At 44.8% G+C, this 18,970-nt stretch overlaps 1 protein-coding gene across 1 annotated transcript in view; it reads left to right on the forward strand.

Annotated features, from left to right (window-relative positions):
- Positions 1-835: 835 nt before the first annotated feature.
- The window catches only part of NME5 (NME/NM23 family member 5), a 309,787-nt gene continuing 291,652 nt past the window's right edge, over positions 836-18,970 (forward strand). Inside the window, exon 1 of the mRNA XM_072145806.1 lies at positions 836-967. The gene's annotated coding sequence lies outside the window, so the exon portion shown is untranslated. The remainder of the gene's footprint in view (positions 968-18,970) is intronic.

Consider the following 18,970-nt stretch of genomic DNA (forward strand, 5'->3'; position numbering starts at 1 on the left):
CCCCCTCCCCCCACACATACCCCCAGCCGCCATCTTCCCCTATCCCCCCCCACACATACCCCCAGCCGCCATCTTCCCCTATCCCCCCTACACATACCCCCAGCCGCCATCTTCCCCTAACCCCCCACACACATACCCCCAGCCGCCATCTTCTCCTACCCCCTCCCCCACACATACCCCCAGCCGCCATCTTCCCCCACCCCCCGACACATACCCCCAGCCGCCATCTTCCCCTACCCCCCCCCCACACATACCCCCAGCCGCCATCTTCCCCTATCCCCCCTACACATACCCCCAGCCGCCATCTTCCCCTATCCCCCCTACACATACCCCCAGCCGCCATCTTCCCCTATCCCCCCCACACATACCCCCAGCCGCCATCTTCATCTTCCCCCTAGCAAAACACATATACCCCCCCGCCACACAAATTCTCTCAGCCGCCATCGTTACATTACCTTCCCGCTCCGGAATTGGCACCCTAGACCTCAGTAAACCCCCATTACCCCTGCCGTGCTTCCTACTGTTAGCACACAGCAGCCGTCAGTGAAAACTGAGGCTGCGTGTGCTCTGCAGAATGATCTGCGCCGTCAGTGAGTCACGTGATTCCGGAACGTCACGTGGCTCAGTGACGTCAGAAGGTCCCTCTGAGTTATAGGATTTAGCCGCTACCTATTGCTGACAGCACCGCGCAGGACATCCTGTGCGGCGCTGCTGTGACACAGGAAGCGCTTATTAGCGCTTCCTATGTCACTACTACAGAGACAGCCTGGAGGAGCGAGGGGGAGGAGGAGAGGGAGTGGGAGCGCCACATTCAAAGATGTGGCTGATCTCCCTGAAGGTGCAGGCCCCGGCAGAGCTGACAGGAGAAGCCCCGCCCACCAGCCCGGGCCTCCTGCATAGAGGAGGCGGCTCCATCCACTGCCATGATGTATCCCCTGCCTGACCTGCACCTGCTGCTGGATATCAGGTAAGTGTAATGTGTGTATATATATATATATATATATATATATGTGTGTGTCTTGTCATGTGTATATATATGTGTGTGTTCCCTGTTTATATGTCTTTTGTCATGTGTATATGTGTGTAAAACATGTCGTGTGTGTGTATATAGAGGTATGACGTGTAATGCATGTGTATATAGAGGTATGACATGTAATAGCTGTATATATAGGTGTAATGTATTATATATATGTGTGCATATAGTGGTATAACATGTAATAGGTGTGTATATATAGATGCCATGTATGTGTATTTGCAGGTATACCATGTAAAGGCTGTAGATATAGGTGTAGTGCGTGTATACTGTATATACAGGTATAACGTGAAATAGGTTTATATATTGTGAGACACTGAAGGGGTTAACTGTGGATGGGCGGTATGTTTCCCCTAGGTTTTCCTATTATGCAAGGCCTTAGTGCTGAGGTTGTGGTGTCCAGCACCTTGGACACAGGTGGTGGGAACAGCCTAATCAGCCTGCATAAAGCTGCCTAGCAGAGCTGAGAGTGTGGTCTCTCTCTGAAAGGAGGCTGGAGAGCACCAGCCCTGACCTCTGTGCCTGGGGCAGTCAAGTGATTTTGTATAGTGGTGAGTTAATGGAATACCTGTATAGTTAGCACCCTGTGGGCGCGTTCACACGTTGCGTTTTGACCTGCGTTTTCATTGCGTTTCAAATGCATATACAACAGCTGAGGAGAGGTGATTTGCCTAATTACATCACTGTTAACGTTTCCGTTTACAAAACGCATCGTAAATGCGATGTTAACGCATGTGTTAACAAAGCGTTAACGCATGTGTTAACATTGCGTTTACAAACGTAAACGGTAATGTAATTAGGCAAATTACCTCAATCAGCTGTTGTATATGCGTTTCAAACGCAATGAAAACGCAACCAAAACGCAACGTGTGAACGCGCCCTGACGGGTAGGATTTTTTTGTTTATTTAATGCCTGAGTGTAAAGGCTGTTTTATTTTGCTGCTGCAATAAACGCAGGCGAGACCTGTTTTGAACTAAACCTTGGTGTCACTGTCTTGAACTGCATCACAGCACCCCGCTACCACGGTCTCTACTGGGCCAAATCCCCACATATGGTGCTTCGGATTGCGGGCAGTTCAAAAGACACACACCTGAAAGGCTCACTACATCCTGCAACATTGCATGGCCTGGGTGAAAGCAGCAGGCAAATTGCAGGTTACAGCCAAGATGGAGGACTTTATTAAATACCTGCAAGAGGAGGCCAGAGCTAATCGGCAGCAGCAGCAAGCCATGCTCCAGCAACAGGAGGAGAGGTCCCGCCAGCAGCAAGCCATGCTCCAGCAACAGGAGGAGAGGTCCTGTCAGCAGCAAGCCATGTTCCAGCTGATGATGGAAAAGTTTTCTGGCATTATGGCCGCACCGCAAGCGACGGCTACTGAGGGGTCCCATACTGGTTTGCAAGGGTACCCGGTTGTCCAGCATTCCGCACGGGCTGCAGTGCAGAAGGCTTTACAAAAGATGACGGCGACCGACGACGTGGAGGCGTATCTCAATGTGTTCGAGCGAGTAGCTGAGCGAGAGGAGTTACCAGCTGAGCAGTGGGCAGATGTCCTGGCACCGTTCCTGACAGGTGAATCGCAGAAGGCCTACTACGACCTGAGTGAAACAGAAGCCCGTGAGTACCCCCAGCTAAAGGCAGAGATTCTGGCTCGTCTTGGGGTCACCGTTCAAGTTCGTTCCAGCCGGGTCCACCAGTGGGCTTACTCAGAAAAACTACCCCCACACTCCAAATGCATGACCTGATCCATCTTGTCCGGAAGTGGCTACAACCAGAGGACTGCACCCCAGCACAGATGGTAGAGAGAGTGGTTTTTGACAAATTCACCCATTCTCTGCCCTCTCGGCTCCAGCGATGGGTTGGACAGGCCGGTCCCACAAAAGCTGAGGAACTCGTGTCCCTAGTAGAGAGATATCGGGCTACGGAGGACCTTCTACTTACCTCTCCCACACGAAGCAGTGCCAGTGACAGGGTCACCAAACCATCTGGTAAGACTGCTACTGCGGAAAAGGGGAGACATGTCAGGTTGGGAGGGGGTTCATTGGGGGGCGTGGATACCCAGAAACCCAGTGAGGCTCGTGACAGAGGTCATGGCCGTATCCAGTGCTGGCGGTGCCATGAAATGGGCCATATTGCTGCCAACTGTCCACTGTCAGTGGAACCAATGGACTGCAACCAGCGAGTGTCGCTGTTTGCCCGGCCGGTTCTGGCAGCCGAGTCGGTCACGGATGCAGAACCCCAAGTGTGCATGGTCACAATCGGTGGTCACACAGTGGAAGCCTTGCTAGACTCAGGGAGTCTGGTCACCCTGGTGCGGGGAACTCTGGTTGATCCTGGACTATACAGTGGGCGGAAAGTGGGAGTGTTGTGTATACATGGGGACACTCGCGAATATCCCACTGCTGTCATCAACCTACATACCCCTTGTGGTACAATTACCCATGAAGTGGGGGTGGTGGGGACCCTGTTTCATGAGGCTATTATCGGCAGAGACTTACCGGTGTTTTGGGACCTCTGGAGACGAAGACCCACCTCAGGTGCTGTTGCAGATAATGGACATCAGGTATGTCCGGCCTTGGCCCCTGAACCCTTTGAGGCCGATGTACCCACACCAGCAGTAGGGGAGACCCCATGTGATGAATTCTCTCCCCTAGAGGTCCTAGCTGGTGAGATCGAGGGCCACGAGGAGGTGGCCGACATGCCGGACCTTGAGGTTTCCCGTGAAAATTTTGGGGCTGCACAGTTACAGAACCCCATCTTATTTAAAGCACGGGAGAATGTTAAGGTGGTCAATGGGGTACTCCAAATACCAGGGGCTGACAAAATATACCCCCGAATGGTGATTGTTGGGGAACTGTTGTACAGGGTTGACCAGGTACTGGGTGAGGAGGTTGAGCAACTTGTAGTACCCCAATCTCACCGTAGGCTGGTGCTAGATTTGGCACATAAACATGTGCTGGGAGGGCATTTAGCTGCAGAGAGGATCCTGCAGAGGTTTTTCTGGCCCGGGGTGTGGGAGGAGGTAAACCGGTATTGTAGCTTCTGCCCTGAGTGCCAACTTATTGCCCCGGTGTCCCACTTCAGGAGTCCTATGGTACCGTTACCAATCATAGAGGTGCCGTTTGAACGGGTTGCAATGGATTTGGTCGGCCCCATAGTCAAATCCACAAGGGGGCACTAGTACATCCTGGTTATCCTGGACTATGCTACGCTGTATCCGAAGGCAATCCCGTTAAGGAACACCTCCTCCAAAAACATTGCTAGGGAGCTGTTCCAGGTATTCTCCCGTACAGGCCTCCCCAAGGAAATCTTGACTGACCAGGAAACCCCATTCATGTCTAGAGTAATGAAGGAGATGTGTAAATTACTCCAGGCTAAACAGCTCCGCACCTCTGTATATCATCCTCAGACAGATGGCCTGGTCGAGAGATTTAACAAGACCTTGAAGGGGATGCTAAAGAGGGTGGTCAGCAAAGATGGGAAGGACTGGGATTGTTTGTTGCCTTATTTGATGTTTGCCATACGTGAAGTTCTCCAGTCCTCCATGGGTTTCTCACCCTTTGAGCTGTTATATGGCCGTTCCCCACGTGGGCTTTTGGATGTAGCTAAGGAGACCTGGGAACAGGAGAGGACCCCCCACCGTAGTGTGATTGAACACGTCTCCCTTATGCAGGACCGCATAGCGGCGGTAATGCCCCTTGTAAAGGAGCACATGACAAGGGCACAAGAGGCCCAGTCTAGGGTCTACAATAGGTCAGCCAGACTCAGGACCTTTAACCCAGGCGACAGAGTGCTAGGTCTGGTGCCCACCGTTGAGAGAAAGTTCTTGGCAAAATGGCAAGGTCCATATGAGGTCATGGAGAAAGTGGGGGACGTTAACTACAAGGTATCTCAGCCGGGGAGGAGGAAACCCGAACAGATATACCATGTGAACCTCCTAAAGCCATGGAGGGAAAGAGTCCCTGATGGCCGTGGGAGTAGAAAAAGCATCTGTCCCCAAGCAGGTGACACTGGAGGTAGGTGTACCCGATGACAAGGTGCCTGAAGTACGGATCTCGGAGTCCCTCTCCAGGGCCCAAATTCAGGAAGTGAAGGAGTTTGTGCTCCAAAATGTGGATGTGTTCTCTAAGTTACCGGGACGTACTTCAGTCATCAAGCATGACATCATAACCGAACCCCACATCCGGGTACACCAAAAACCCTACCGGGTCCCTGAAGCGCGCCGGCTAGCCATATCCAAAGAAGTCAGGCAGATGTTAGACCTGGGGGTTATCGAGGAGTCTAAAAGTGACTGGTCGAGTCCTATTGTGTTGATTCCCAAACCTGATGGTTCCCTACGGTTCTACAATGACTTTAGGAAGTTAAACAAGGTGTCCAAATTTGATTCTTATCCTATGCCCAGAGTTGACGAGTTGATAGAACGACTTGGACAGGCTAGGTTCTTCTCCACCCTTGACCTGACGAAAGGGTATTAGCAGGTACCCCTTACTGACAGGGCCAAAGAGAAGACCGCTTTTGTTACTCCTGATGGGCTTTTTCAGTGTGTGGTACTCCCCTTTGGGCTACATGGGGCTCCCGCCACATTCCAGAGGTTAATGGATCTCGTGCTAAAACCTCACCGGAGATATGCCTCGGCCTACCTGGATGACATCATAGTTTATAGTAACGATTGGGAGAGTCATCTAGCCAAGGTTCAAGCAGTAATACAGAAACAAGAAAAAAAGAAGGTACAGAGGACGGCGCCTCGAATAATATCGTCTGGGTTTTCGGAGGATAATATACACATGAAATGTGCTCACCTTATGGAATCCTTGATGGTATGCATGGGTAGCCCCAGCCTGGGGTTCAGTATGAGTTCCAGAAATATGACACTAATATCCAAAAAGGAGTAAATAGTCGCTCCCAGTGCTCAAATCGGACCGGTAGTCGTAGTAACCACCAGTGTTGTATACAAGGAGTATGGAAAAAAATATATTAAGCACTATCGGGGCGCCAAATAGGTACTCCACTGAAACAAATATAGTGTCTAGGAAATTAAATTTATTGTTAAAAACAAGCCAAAATGCAAAAACATGAATAAATATGATAAAGGACAAGTCCTATGACGCGTTTCGGGTGCTTGGACCCTTTTTCAAATATGGACAAGTAGTAAAGATAACAAAAATTACAGAGTTTATATACATTAATTGAAAGATACCTGATATCTGTAGAGTGATGTGATTGGTGTTCAAGCCATCACAGTGGATTTTGGCGCGAAATGAGCGACACTTCCGGTTTGCGCGTGCGCATAAAAGTAATCAGGCGCCCGGGATCACATGACATGTCACGTGATGTGTCACATGATAACACTAGGTGGCGCATGCGCACAAGCCATCACAGTGGAATTGTGGCGCGAAGTGAGCGACACTTCCGGTTTTCCGGTTTGCGCGTGCGCATGAAAGTAATCAGGCGCCCGGGGTCACATGACATGTCACGTGGTGTGTCACATGATAACACTAGATGAAAAATAGTGGGACGGAATATAGGGCACACCACTGGAAAATTCTAAAAATTATAGTCGGACAGTGCTAATCTGTTTCGACTAAAAAAATTATATATTAAAATATATATATATTATTAAATGAAATCGTAATGTTAAAAATTATTCGAAAAAAAGGGGGGAACAACAATTCATGTTTAGGTTATAAGTCGTTAAGAATAAATTAGCGTTTAAAAATCTATACAAACAGGAAGCTATACAGTATATAAATATACACATTAAAAAGACATAATGAGGACCAGACGTCAATGTGTACAATATAAAAGTTAAATTTGTTAAAATACATTCTCTAAACATTCGTTTAATCCTGTAGGTACAAGGCTTTGTAATTTAAAAATCCAGAACATCTCTCTTTTTTTCAAGTGGTCGAACCTTTGAGGAATGGCTGGTTCTACGAACTCTATGGGAACAATACTGAATTCCTTGCAATTCTTATTATGGTGTATCGCTGCATGGCGAGATACACTATGTAGTGCAAAGCCATTCTTAATATTTGCTCTGTGCTTGTTTAGGCGTTCACGTAATGGTTGTATAGTACGCCCCAACATATTGAAGTTTGCATGTACACTCTAAGAGATGTATGACATATTGGGAACTGCAGTTCACAAAGTTCTTTATTTGGAAAATTTCACCCGTTGTGTTTGACTTAAAATCTAGTTGCCTATGTTTGATGATATCGCAGCATTTGCACCTACTATGCCCACATCGGAAGCTTCCTGTTACTTTGGGGAAAAGTGAAAGTTGCATAGTTTTATTTGATAAAGGACTGGGAGCCAGGATGTTCTTAAGGGTACGTGCTCTTCTGAAAGTTAGTTTGGGCTTGATTGGAATGATATCTTTTAGGAAGGGATCATGTAGTAGTACATTCCAGTGGGTGTTCATGATGTTACGGATTCTTGAACTATCATTGGAATAGGTGGAAATGAAGCTTATGATGTTTTTCTCTACGTTTTTCTCATCAGTTTTCTTGAGACTAGGTAGCAGGCACATTTCCTGACTCAGGGAACCTGCTTTAATCTTGGCGGAATTCACCAGAGTTGATGGGTAACCTTTGGCTCTGAAGCGGTTGGTTAGAACCTCACTTTGGGCATTGTAGTCGCTATTATCAGTACAGTTACGTCTGATACGTTTGTACTGTCCATAGGGAATGTTGGTAAGCCACTTTTTAAAGTGGTTACTAGAAAAATCCAAGTAGCTGTTAGTATCCACTTTTTTGAAGAATGTTTTGGTTTTAATATGGCCTTCAGGGGTGTGGAAGACTATGACATCGAGGAATTCTGCATTGTTCTCAACAATGTCGCAGGTGAATTCCAGGCCCCATAAGTTATCATTGATATCCCTCACAAAGTCGAGAGCCTCTTCTTTTGTACCCTTCCATATAATAAAGATGTCATCAATGAATCTTTTAAACAAGAGACATTTCTTGTACGACTTGTGTGGATAAATAACCTGTTCTTCAAATAAACCTACATACAGGTTGGCGAAACTAGGTGCAAATTTGCTACCCATCGCCGTCCCTCTTTTTTGCAAAAATACTTTATTGAGAAAGGAAAAGTAGTTATGTTTAAGAATGAAGGTGATTGCTCTTAATAAAAAGTTGGTCTGTGAGCTGGGGATGGATGTATCGTTGTTTAAAAAATGAGAAATAGCATGTACACCCAAATCGTGAGGAATATTAGTGTATAGGGACGAAATGTCCATGGTAATAAAGAGATATTCTTCATTCCATTTTTCATTGGTCACAAACCTAATTAGGTCAGAGGTGTCGAGAAGAAATGATCTGAGCTCCCTGACATACTTCTGTAAGTAGATGTCTGTATAATGAGACAAGTTGGACGTAAGGGAGTTTATACCAGAGATTATTGGTCTACCTGGTGGATTTCGTTCATTCTTATGAACCTTAGGGAGAAAGTAGAACATTGCTGTGGCAGGCTCCTCTGGTTTAAGATACTGGTGTTCTTTTTTATTTAGGACACCACTTGTGAGTCCCTCGTCTAGTAGTGAATACAGATCTTTTTTAAAAACTATTGTTGGATTATGATCAAGTTTTGTATAGAATTCGGAATCAGATAGCAGACGCATGGCTTCTGCCACATAGTCTACTCTATCTAAGATAACAATCCCCCCCCCCTTTGTCTGCCGCTTTTATGACTAGTTCTTCTTTCGATGCTAGATTTCTAAGGCCTAATCTTTCTTCCAGGGTAAGGTTGTTTTTCTTTTTAATGTCAGAATTTTTTGTATGGAGTTTTTGAAAATCGGATGCCACCAAATTGTAAAATGTATCAATATAATTGCCTTTGTGTTGATAAGGGTAAAACAGGGATTTGGGCTTTAAGTCGGTATGCACAGGTGGTGGACTGTTAGATATGGTTGGTGTTATATCTGTAGTCCTTATACTTATTTGTGTTGAATTTGTGTTGAAGGTTCAAGCAGTGGTAGACTCCCTGAGGGCAGCAGGGTTGACAGCGAACCCCCAAAAATGTGCACTTGGTCTGGAAGAGGCCGTTACCTGGGGTACCGTATTGGGCGAGGTGTCATCAAACCCCAAGTAAATAAAGTGGAGGCGATACAGCAGTGGCCACGACCTATGAGCAAGAAGCAAGTGAGGGCTTTCCTAGGCATAGTGGGCTATTATTGCCGATTTATTCCCGATTTTGCGACAATAGCGCCCCCCCTGACTGACCTGACCAAGGGTAGCAGGTCCGTAATGGTAAAGTGGAATGAAGAGGCTGAGGGGGCGTTTCAGCGACTTAAGACGGTTTTGTGCGAGGGACCGGTACTGATCACCCCTAACTTCACCAAGACCTTTGTGCAGACTGACGCTTCTGACGTGGGCTTAGGGGCTGTCCTGTCCCAAGTAGTGGAGGGTGAGGAACATCCCGTGACATTCCTGAGCCGCAAGCTCACACCCCCTGAGAAGAACTATAGCATAGTTGAGAGGGAGTGCTTGGAGATTAAATGGGCTCTGGAATCCCTGAGATATTACTTGATAGGGTGACAGTTTACACTAGTGACCGATCACTCTCCCCTCACCTGGATGAGTCAGGCCAAAGAGAGGAACGCCAGGGTCACAAGGTGGTTCCTAATGTTACAAAATTTCAAATTCACGGTAGAACATCGAGCAGGAAAGCTGCATGGGAATGCCGATGCCCTGCCTTGTACCCTCTGTCTGATGGCCAAAAGTCTTCGCCCCCACAGGGTCAAACAGAGGGGGAGGGTATGTGAGACACTGAAGGGGTTAACTGTGGATGGGCGGTATGTTCTCCCCTAGGTTTTCCTATTATGCAAGGCCTTAGTGCTGATGTTGTGGTGTCCAGCACCTTGGACACAGGTGGTGGGAACGGCCTAATCAGCCTGCATAAAGCTGCCTAGCATAGCTGAGAGTGTGGTCTCTCTCTGAAAGGAGGCTGGAGAGCACACAGCCCTGACCTCTGTGCCTGGAGCAGTCAAGTGATTTTGTATAGTGGTGAGTTAGTGGAATACCTGTATAGTTGGCACCCCGACGGGTAGGATTTTTTTGCTTATTTAATGCCTGAGTGTAAAGGCTGTTTTATTTTGCTGCTGCAATAAACGCAGGCGAGACCTGCTTTGGACTGTACCTTGGTGTCACTGTCTTGAACTGCATCACAGTACCCCGCTACCACGGTCTCTACTGGGCCAAATCCCCACAATACTACATGGTGGTACACTGTATATACTACATGGCGGCATGCTGTATGCAGTGTATACTACATGTATGCATTGTATACTACATGTATGCATTGTATACTACATGTATGCATTGTATACTACATGTATGCATTTTATACTACATGGCGGTACACTGTATATACTACATGGCGGCATGCTGTATGCATTGTATACAACATGGCGGTACACTGTATGCATCTTATACTACATGGCGATATGCTGTATGCATTTTATACTACATGGTGGTACACTATATATACTACATGACGGCATGCTGTATGCATTGTATACTACATGTATGCATTTTATACTACATGGCGGTACACTGTATATACTACATGGCGGCATGCTGTATGCATGTATGATGAGGTTCCGCGGCAGCTCAGGCGTGTATGATGAGGTTCCGCGGCAGCTCAGGCGTGTATGATGAGGTTCCGCGGCAGCTCAGGCGTGTATGATGAGGTTCCGCGGCAGCTCAGGCGTGTATGATGAGGCTCCGCGGCAGCTCAGGCTTGTATGATGAGGTTCCGCGGCAGCTCAGGCGTGTATGATGAGGCTCCGCGGCAGCTCAGGCGTGTATGATGAGGCTCCGCGGCAGCTCAGGCGTGTATGATGAGGCTCCGCGGCAGCTCAGGCGTGTATGATGAGGCTCCGCGGCAGCTCAGGCGTGTATGATGAGGTTCTGCAGCAGCTGAGTTGAAGTTTCAGTTTTATGTATTGCAGTTTTATGTATTGCAGGGTATTATCAGTGTTAGCCTATGCACTTGCATAGGCTGGCACTATGCCAGTAAGATGACGTCACAGACGCCATCTTACTGGCAGTGCCTGCAGGCAGTGCTGGGGACCAGATCGGACCCCAGCACTTCCATAGCAGCGATCGGTGCCCCCCGAAAACGGTTCGGGGGGGCCGATCGTGGGGGAAAGACACCCCAGAGACATGTTAGATGCCGCGGTCGTGCTGACCGCGGCATTTAACGGGTTACACACCCGCGATCGGAGCCGACTCCGACCGCGGGTGTTACACTGGGGTGCCGGCTATTAGTTACAGCCGGCACCTCGTGTTTCCCGATGCCGGTTCGGCTCTGATCCAGAGCCGAGCCGGCATAAGCGCCGTGGCGGATATATCCGCCACTGAGCACTAAGTCACTGCGCTCCGTGGCGGATATATCCGCCACGGAGCGTGAAGGGGTTAAAAATGTTGGGCTGTCATAATAACCAGGATTAACAATAAAGCTTCATTGCAAACACCTTTAATAACTGTTTTAGCTGTTTATTGTAGGCTAAAGCACAGTAAATAACCAATTACCAGAGGTCCATTTGTAACTAGGGGTCATCTGTAAGTTGGTTGTTCTTAAGTAGGGGACCACCTGTATATGAAATGATATTAAGAAATATTTCTACAAAAAAAGGTTTCTTCATGGTGTTTTTTTCTTTAGTACATGAGTTGTTTAGGTTCTCAAAGTGATCTGGTGGGTCCCGTGGCTTCCAGCGGTTTAAAACACAATGCAAGGGAGCTTGTTCCCAATTGCATGTGTTTCGGTGTAAACGGATCTGGGATCGGCCCCTCTCTCGCAGTCTTTTCATTGTGTTTTTAAAAGCTCTAAACGAACGTTACATGTAAATGCGGCCTCAGGTGCCTGGAGAGATTTACTTATGTTTGCAAAGCCAGGTCATCGGACTCTTCACCATCTAAATACTGTTGACCTGTGGTCTCATTGATGTCAAAAAAGGAACTGACATTCTCCAGTGTAGAGTTCACCAGAGAGATGCTGAGGGAATCCAAAATTCCTCCTGCAATCTTAGGCCTCCCAGAATGTGCCATGTGCTTAGCAATTTTTCAACCCCTTACCGCAAACCGTCGTACTATTACGTCGGCAAGTGGCTGACGGGCTGAGCCCTCTATATACTGGGTGAGTGTTTGCTGCATATTGCTAGCACTGATCGCGGGTGTTAAATCCTTGGATCAGATTGTTGCTTCCAGTGACGTCAACGACCAATGGTACATTGTTATAGATCTAATGGAAAATCAGCATATACAGCTATCTTGCCTGCTCTGCTGGTTTAGAGCTGTATTGCTATATTCGGGATTCTCCACCAACTGCTGACGAGGACCAGTTACCATCTGTAGCCACTGTTGATGCCTTTAACCCCTTCCCACTCTGTGGCGGATATATCCGCCGCTGAGCGCAGTGACTTGTTGAGCCGAGCCGGCAAACACGCGGGGTGCCGGCTGTAACATATAGCCAACACCCCAGTGTAACACCTGCGATTGGAGTGGGCTCCGTTAAATGTAAATGCCGCGGTCAGTGCGACCCCCGGCATTTAACATGCCTTTGCGGGGGTTTTACCCAGAGGTGCCTGCTGGCAGTGCCTGAAAGATGGCGTCTGTGACGTCATCTTAAAGGCGCAGTGTCAGCCTATGCATGCGACACTGCTAATACCCTGAAATACATCAGTATTGCAGAGTATTATCATGAACAAGCAATCAGATGATTGCTTGTTCATGCCCCATGGTGGTAATAGTAAAAAAGTTAAAAAAAAAAAAGTTATTCAATTAAAAATGATGTAATAAATCAATAAACATGCCCATAAGCCCCATATAAAGAGACATATAACCCAAAAAAAGTCTAAACCATAACACAAACCTCACATATATAGTATCACCGCCTCCGTAACAACCCGTAGAATAAAGGTAAATCATTTTTGAACCTGCACAATGAACAGCGTTAAAAAAACCCTGTTTTTACCAATTCAATCTTACAAAAAAGCAATAAAAATGATAAAAAAAAACATATGTACTCCAGAATGATGCTGTTGCAATGTAAAACATGTCCCACAAAAAAAAGCCATCAAACAACTCTGTAGCCAAAAAATTAAAAATGTTATGCCACTTGGAAGACGGCAATGCAAATATAATTAGGGTTTTATTTGACAATTTAGTAAAACGTAAGAAAATATATACAAGTCTGGTATCCCCGTAATTGTATCAACCCATAGAATAAAGATAACATGATAATTAGTCTAAATAACGAAAAAGTGAAAATTTTATAGCCTATAAAAGGAGGCGATGAGAAAACTAAAATCCTGGCAGCTGCATGGCGCTTCTTCCCTTCTGCGCCTCGCTATGCGCCCATAAAACGAGTAATGGCCGCATGTGGGGGGTCTTTGTACTCTGGATAAATTACATAACAAATTGTATGGTGTTTTTTTATCTTTTTATCTTTTGGAAATCTGTAAATTTTAGGGCTAAATGAACGTATAATCGGCACAATTTGACCATTCTAGATTTCACCTCCATTTTGATTCAATTACTATGAAGATCTCAAGGGGTTAACAATCTTCCTAAAAGCTGTTTCTGATAATTTGAGGGGTGCAGATCTGAAAATGGATTAATTATATAGGGGGGTTTTGATGTTAAATATGTAAAATTTCATTCAAAACGGTATTTATCCCCAAAATGTTCAATTCTAAAAATACTGAAAATCGATATTCGATTTGTAAGCCACGTGACGTCAAAATAAATTATTCAGACATTTCAAAAATTATGAAAATGTAAATTAGACATACGGGAAATGTTATTCAGCAACTTTTTAGGTGGTAAATCTATCTGCCTGAAAACATGGTGATTTTGAATCTTGAAAATGGAGATTTTTTTAAAAATTCAGAATTTTTTCTTTTTTTTTTTGTAAATAAACGCAAAACTTATCATGCCTAATAAACACACTGGCCTAGATTTATCATGGGCTAAACTGTCAGAAAATGCACTTAAATACATGTGCAAAGTGCCTGTACATTCATTTAAGAATTTTTTCTAGCACTTATGTGGCACAGACACGAAAGTGTCTGACAGAATGGGCGTTCCAGTGCACAATGTGAAATATGCACCATATTTATGACAGGAGTCTGACAGAAATGTGTCACACTCCCGTCAAAATGAGTGCAACAAAAATTAAATGGGGAACTCTGTTTAAGCGCAGACGGCACTATGCACCCGATTTATAAATAGTGCCGACACTATTCATAAATTTGGCATGGTGGCGCCGGACAGAAGGGGAAACTGCCAGTGGATTTTGCGACATTCTCCAAGTGTCTCCCTTCTACTATCTGCCGAGGATCCCTACACTACATTGTGGCTTCCCCCTTTATTGCATCTCCCTGCCAGCCCTCGATTCCTTGGACCAAAGCCACCCATGGCATGCCTTAGGCCACTCTATGAGTCAGCCACTAAGGGTCCCGGAGACTGGGAGTCTGGTTGCGGGTGTTTCACATACAGTCCCAGAAATGGTAGCAATGAAAACATTGCCTCAAACTGCATAAAAATGATGCCGTACACAGCTCCATACCCTATAGCAGTGATGGCGAACCTTTTAGGGACCGAGTGCCCAAACTGCAACCCCAAAGCCCCCTCATTTATCGCGAGGTGCCAACCAAAAATAAAGCAGTAACTTATTGCTCCCTGTTCTTCAACAACTTATAAGTTGGTGGCCTCCTGAGGGCACCAACATAGTAGAAAAAAAAAGATGGAAAATTTGCGTCATTGTAGCTTTATTCCAGTGTCCCTTTGTACACAGAGAATCACGGGGCCAGCAGTAGGTCCTCCAAAGATAATTTGGCCCTGTCTACACATTCTCCTTTTCCTACAGTCCCATGTACATATAACTTTAAAATATCACTGAAAGCAGCATCTTTTAAGTTGTTTGTAACTGCAAGAAAATTCTTTGACTCCTGTCTGGTGTGCTTGGGCAATGGCCCTAGTGCCCACAGTAAGAGCTCGGAGTGACGCCTCTGGCACCCGTGCCATAGGTTCGCTACCACTGCCCTATAGTATGAAAAAGTTATTAGCATCAGAAGAATTTTTATTTTTTTGTAATAAAAATTAAAACCTGTATAAATTTGGTATCTCTGTGATTTTATTGACCCAAAGAATAAGGGTGAGGTGTTATTTGGAGCTCACGGGGAAAGCCGTAAAAACAGCCTACAAGAAAATGGCACAAATGTGTTTTTTTTCGGCAATTTCACAGCATTTGGCATTTTTCCAGCTTCCCAGTACATGGCAAGGAATGTTAACTACTGTCACTAGGAAGGACAAATTATTGCACAGAAAACAAGCCCTCATACAGCTCCGTACAAATCATAATAAAAACGTTATGGGTTTTTAAAAGAGGGGAACAAATTCAAAAAGGCCATCAATGTGAAGGGTTTAACCCCTACGGGACTCAGCCTCTTTTGGCCTTAAGGACGTGGCCCCATTCTTCAAATCTGACCTGTGTCACTATAAGTGGTTATAGTTTTGGAACGCTATGAGATATCCAGGGGATTTTGAGACTGTTTTCTCGTGACACATTGTACTTCAAATTAGTTTAAAAATTTGGATGATATCTTTTGTGTTTAGCTATGAAAAAAAACAAAATTTGGCAAAAATTTGGCAAAATTCTTTATTTTCAACGTTCTAAATTCTCTACTTTTGATGCAGATAGTCATAGCTCCCAAATAAATTCATAACTTACATTTCCCAAATGTCTGCTTTATGTTGGCATGGTTTTTTAAGATTCCACATATTTTACTAGAATGTTATGAGGCTCAGAATTTAGGTATCATTTTTCAAATTTTTTGTAAAATCACCAAAACCTGTATTTAGATGGACCTGCTCAACTTCTAATTGACACTGAGAGGCCTAAATAATAGTGAGACTCGTAAATTCCATTGTGGAAACGACACACCTCAACGTATGAAAAACCACTTTTAAGAAGTTTGTTAACGCTTTACGTGTTTTATAGGGGTTAAAACAAAATGGAGGTGCAGTCTGCAAATTGTAATATTTTTTCAAAATACACCCATTTTGGGTGGAAAATTAAACATTTACAATGGATTAAATGAATAAAGGCTCCACAAAGTTTGTTACCCAATCTCTCCCGAGTACACGGATACTCTACATGTGGTGGTAACCTGCTGTATGGGCGCACGGCCGGGCATAGAAGGGAAGGAGGCGCCATCCAGATCAGATTTGCTATGTCACATTGTACAGGCTATAATTTTTTTCTTTTTTTTTAATGTGGACCTATAGGGGCTTATTTCTTTTGCCACATGAGATGCACTTTTCTGGTACGTAATTTGGGGGAATCTATAGGCTAATTGGTGAGATTTTATTAACTCTTTGTTGGTGGAGGAAATGAAAATCATCACTTTTCAGGAAGATTTTTATGGGTTTTTTTTTTTTTTTTTTTTGGCTGTTTACCATACCATAAAAATAGTATATTATTTTTATTCTATGGGTCGCCACGATTACAAAAAGACCTAATTTATATAGATTTTTTATTTTTTTCCCATTTTTACTGCATAAAAAGTAATTTGGCAAAAATGTTGTTAATTTTAGCATCACCGTCTTTCATATGCATAACTTTTTTATTTTTTACCTCACAAATCTGTTTAAGGGCTTATTTTTTGCAAGAAGGATTGTTCTTTTTATTGGTCTTATTTTAGAGTGCATAACATTTTTTAAATCCCTTTTTAGAGCAGTTTTATAGGGTATTAATTGAAAATGATCTTTTTTCTGGCGCTTTTTTTTGTTTTTGTTTTTTACAGGGTTCACTTTGCGGATCTAATAACGATTCTGTTTTGTTATACAGATTGTTACGGACGCAGGGATACCAAATATGCGGGGTTTTTTGTGTTTTTTATACTTTATTAAGTGTTTTTATGGGAAAGTGACATTTTAGGGGCTTATATTTTTATGTATTTATTTTTTATTTATTATAATGTGTAGTGTTAAGTGTTTTTGCATATTTTTACTTATACATACTTGAACTTGAACCAGTGATGCTCTGATCACTGGTTTAAGTTCAATACACTGCTCTACAATACTATTTTATTGTAGAGCAGTGTAAACTGTCTGAGCAAGCTTGCGCATGCTCAGACAGTTTACAGTCAGACCCGGAAGGGGTCTGACTGCCATGGAGACCGGGCAGCTCCGGGGCACATGCCAGTCCTCGGAGCTGCCCAGAAGTGGATCGGATCCCCCGGTAAGCGGCACGGGGGATCCGATCCACAGCGCAAACACCCTTACACGCCGCGGTCATGTTACACGCCGCGGTCATGTACTAGACAGCTGACAGCCGCTGCTTCTGGTACCGGCTCCGTTCGTGAGCCGGTGCCAGAAGCAGGACGTTATAGAACGTCCCCGTGCGCTAAGCATCTAGCCCCGGGGACGTACTATAACGTCCTGGTGCGCCTAGGGGTTAAAGATATATGCCCTAGTACGGCAGGAGAAACAAGGAGGTGAGGAGTATAATAACACTGAAGCGCCTGCTCTGGTCTCCGTGATTTTTTTTCTCTTCAGGAGTTCCGGTGATAACTTGGATTTACCCTCCTCCTGTCAGCAGTAAGAGGGAAGCAATAATTCAGCTCCCTATTCTACCACAATACAGACAGCATGCGGGATGTCCTTGTGCTAACACCAGCATTGCAAGTGTGCAAGTCCAAGTGCAGGATGAGGCCTGACCCATGGTTCTCATCTGGGAGCAAGCAGTTTTTAGATTTATGTTTTTGAGAGGGAGCACTGACTAAAGGGCAAAATACTTCACGAGAGGCACTAATATTATGGAAGGGGCAGGCACAAAACATATGAAGAGCACTAATGCTATTAACTTCTAATGTCATAATGCACATAAAATAAAATCTATTAAAAAATATAACCCCCCCCTCTCCATTCACATCTATTGGAGTGCTAAAAACCAGCCAAGTGAGTCCCCATATCCTTGCTTTTCCTAGTGGGCAGAGGGACCTGGTCCTTTAGCCAACTAGGATTTAGCCTGATCATATAAAGTAAGCTAAATCCTAGTGGGCAGAAGGACCTGTTCTTACACTTCTAACCTGACACTGCACCAGGTCCTTAAACCAACTAGGATGTAGATTGCACATATAAAACAGGCAGATCCAGAGAAGAAAAACAGCGGATGTGTAGAAAATATCAATTTATTCATAAACAAGACAATAAAAACATTTAAAAACCCAATGAAGGGAATGACAAACATAAAGGACTATCCTCAATAAGGTATTCCTCACGTAAATGACAAAACAAAAATAGAAATAATGAACAAGGCTGTCAATTAGATATATATATATATACACATCATCCCAGTAATGGGGTCCAAATAATGCTTAAGAAAAGATTATATACAAATAAAGTGCATTGTGGATTCAATCACAGACAGTTTCACTACAACAATGTAATATAAAACACAAAGATGATAGTGCACAAATAAAGTGCTGTGTGCAGAGTAATAGCAGCCAAGAGAACATAAGGGAGTATGGTTCAAGTGAATAAAACAGAAAGTAAATGCGTCATATTACCTAGTATAATGTATGAGGGGGAGAGCCCACAGATGCCCCACGTGTATCGCCCGTCTGACGGGCTTCCTCAGGGGATCCTTATCCCCTGAGGAAGCCCGACAGACAGGGAAATGAACCCAGGTATTTAAATGGTCTAGCCCCGCCCCCAGGTGAAGGGGGGGAGGGGTTTTGGTTGCCGCGCCGCCTCCCGCATAGTGAATTCATATCAAATAGTGCCAAGTAGAGAGTGCACTATGGCGCTCTACAGTATCTACAGATTTCACAGAACATAAAACAGAAATGTGATCAGTAAGTTTTAATATGATGTGAACTACTTCCGGGTCACATTTAGGAGCAGCTCATACAAGTGTTGCTAAGCAAC

This window comes from Engystomops pustulosus, chromosome 4 (assembly GCF_040894005.1).
Source record: "Engystomops pustulosus chromosome 4, aEngPut4.maternal, whole genome shotgun sequence".
Classification (NCBI taxonomy): domain Eukaryota; kingdom Metazoa; phylum Chordata; class Amphibia; order Anura; family Leptodactylidae; genus Engystomops; species Engystomops pustulosus.